We start from the raw sequence: 3,437 nt of genomic DNA, 5'->3' as shown, positions 1-3,437 counted from the left end.
TTTCATGTATTTTCTTAGAAAATAAGCTAGTTTTGGGTAGATATTCACTTACATCTTGATTCAGGCATACATTGTGCACTTTACATGATTTCATGAGAATTTTGCATGAATTATATGACAAATTAGAGGATGCATGTATCATGATTTGGATTAGAAATTTGATGCACTTTATTGCTTGATTTCAGGACAAAGAAAGCAAGGAAGAATCATGTTAGCAGCCACGTTAGTCTAACTAACGTGACCACTAACGTGGAATGGAAGCTAGCTTGTAACGTTAATGAGAAAAGTAATCGCCAATAATGCTCTCGAACCCATCATAACCCACATTAAGAGTCACGTTAACTAAGTTAACGTGAAATCTAACGTGGAAGAAAGAAAATGGAGCCAACATTAGTGACACTTACCTTTGTCACTAACGTTGGACCAAGCTCATAAGTGGCCACGTTAAGAGCCACGTTAACTTAGTTAACGTGGACTCTAATGTTAAGAAGCAAAAGAGAAGCCAACGTTAGTGACATTCACCTTTGTCACTAACGTTGGCCAAGCCTCCATAAGCCACGTTAACTCCCACGTTAACTTAGTTAACGTGGAAGCTAATGTGGAGAAAGAGATGATGAGCCAACGTTAGTGACACTCACCTTTGTCACTAACGTTGGAGATGGCTAGCATGACTACATTAGAAGCCACGTTAACTTAGTTAACGTGGACTCTAACGTGGGAAATAGGAGCACATTGGAACGTTAGTGACAAAGGTAAGTGTCACTAACGTTCTCGAAGGATTGGCATTACTACGTTAGAAGCCACGTTAACCTAGTTAACGTGGACGCTAACATAGGGACAAGGGAGGACTCTCCACGTTATTGGGAAAGGTAAGTCCCAATAACGTGTGCGAAGGACTAAGAGGCAACGTTAGTGGTCACGTTAGTGCCACTAACGTTGAAGTCAACGTGATCATATTTGGGTTAGGAACGTTAGTGAAAAAGGTGATTGTCACTAATGTTTTCGAACCTACACTTTCACTTAACGTTGACACCACTAACGTCCTGAGTCAAAGTCCCTGCATACTTCACCTTTTCTCTCTGCAAGCAAAGCTAAGCCCAATGAAAAGGATAACTGCTTCAAACTCAAGATTCAGAGGCCTATACCCAAGACTTGAAGAGCCAACTAGAAGATGAGAAGAGTAGTATATATAGGAGTAGCTTTGAATTAGTTAGGGGGTTGGAAACTTTAGGGAGCCTTTGGCATAGAACTACTCTCTGTATTTTACTTTCTCTGCACTTCTAGTTTTACTTTCATCATGTATTCTCCATCTTGGTTTTCATTTTCCAGAGCTATGAACAACTAAACCCCTTTCATTGGGTTAGGGAGCTCTGTTGTAATTTGATGGATCAATATTAGTTTTCATTCTCCTTCTTCTATCTTTTCTCTTGATTTTACTAGAAAGCTTTCGATCTTCATCCAATTGGGTAGTTATCTTGGAAAAGAAGCTATTCATACTTGGATCTCTTCTGAACCTTGAAAGAGGAATGAAGAGATCATGCTAGAAATACTTTCTCATGCTGGACCAAATTGGGTTTGGATGGATATGTGACTATAATCCTACCGACACTTGATTTGGGAAATACATGTGGTATAATCAGTGACCATACTTCATCTCTTCTCATGAGCAATTGACCAAGGAATTGGCTATTAATCAAGATTTGAGAGATTGAATTACCAAGAAATTGGAATTTGATCACTTAAGATTGCCAAGGAGATCAATGAATGCATTAATTGAGGAAGAGATGAAAATGAACTTGATCCGGAGAATGCAACATCTCGTGAGCCCAATGAACTCCCCATTTCTGATCTTACCCATTCTCTTTAATTTCTGCCATTTACTTTGATGAGCAATTACCCCATTCCCATTTAAGATTCTGTAATTTACTTTCCGCCATTTACATTCAGCTCTTCATTTCTAGCATTTACTATTTTTTCTATTCACTTTCCCGCCATTTAATTTTCTGCAAATCTCAAATCAAATTCTGGTTCGCTCAACTAGAACATTCCTCTAATTAAAGTTGCTTGATCAATCAATCTCTGTGGGATTCGACCTCACTCTATTGTGAGTTTTTACTTGACGACAAATTTGGTACACTTGTCGAAGAAAATTTGTTGAGAGACAAGTTTTGTGCGTATCAAGTTTATGGCGCCGTTGCCGGGGATTGATTTTGAATCAACAATGATTAAATTGGAAGATAACTAGAATGAGCATTTTTCTTTTGTTTGATTTAAATTTCTGTTGAGTTAATTCGCTTTCAGTTTTAGTTAATTTCTTCCCTTCCCCCTACTTTTTCGTTTACTTTTTTTAGTTATTTACAATTCAGTTCACTAACCCACTAACTGTTTGATATATTGCATCACTCACACTAACAATAATTCTAACAGAATACTTTCTAGATCTGTTTCCTTGCTTGTACCTTGTTGGTTGTATGACAGGGAGGAGAAGCGGGGCTTCAACTTCCTTTGATTCTGAACCTGAGAGGACCTTCCTTAGATTAAGGAGGGAAGCAAGAGGAAAAAGAGTAGTGGGTACTGAGGAAGAGGAAGAATACTTTGAACTAGACATGGAGGAGAATATGGAGAACATTCAAGAAGAAGAGGCTCACAACCATGGCAGAGAAGGTCTAGCAAATCATGCTGGGCAAGAGATAAGAGTTCTAGGCTCCTACATCAACCCAAACCCAGGAAACTGTGGGAGTAGCATTCAAAAGCCAACCATACATGCCAACAACTTTGAACTAAAACCACAGCTCATCACCCTTGTTCAGAACAACTGTTCATTCGGAGGAGGCATCCAAGAAGACCCCAATCAACATCTAACCTCCTTCCTGAGGATATGCGATACTGTGAAGTCTAATGGTGTTCATCCTGACACCTATAGACTACTTTTGTTCCCTTTCTCACTCAAGGATAAGGCATCTAAATGGCTGGAATCCTTCCCTAAAGAGAGTTTGACAACCTGGAAAGATGTGGTAAACAAATTTTTAGCCAGATTCTATCCTCCTTAAAGAATCAACAGGCTGAGAGCTGAGGTTCAAACTTTTAGGCAGCAGGATGGTGAGACTCTATATGAAGCATGGGAGAGGTTTAAGGACCTAACAAGGAGGTGTCCACCAGATATGTTCAATGAATGGGTGCAGCTACACATTTTCTATGAAGGCCTTTCTTATGAATCAAAGAAAGCAGTAGACCACTCATCCGGGGGATCTCTGAACAAGAAGAAGACCATTGAGGAGGCCATAAATGTCATTGAAACTGTAGCAGAGAATGACTACTTCTATGCCTCCGAAAGAAGGAACACTAGAGGAGTGATGGAGCTAAACAATGTAGATGCTCTGCTGGCCCAAAACAAGCTCATTACCAAGCAATTAGCTGACCTCACCAAGAAGATGGAG

General features: G+C 39.6%; 1 non-coding gene across 1 annotated transcript; it reads right to left on the bottom strand.

The window, feature by feature from the left end:
- Positions 1–3,059: 3,059 nt before the first annotated feature.
- LOC112752203 (small nucleolar RNA R71) lies at positions 3,060–3,166 on the bottom strand. Its single transcript, XR_003176648.1, has one exon. It is a non-coding gene; the product is annotated as a small nucleolar RNA R71 (small nucleolar RNA).
- Positions 3,167–3,437: the final 271 nt, after the last annotated feature.

This window comes from Arachis hypogaea, chromosome 15 (genome assembly GCF_003086295.3).
Source record: "Arachis hypogaea cultivar Tifrunner chromosome 15, arahy.Tifrunner.gnm2.J5K5, whole genome shotgun sequence".
Lineage (NCBI taxonomy): Eukaryota > Viridiplantae > Streptophyta > Magnoliopsida > Fabales > Fabaceae > Arachis > Arachis hypogaea.
Note: the sequence above shows the minus strand (reverse complement) of the source record. Positions and strands in the feature narration are given on the sequence as shown.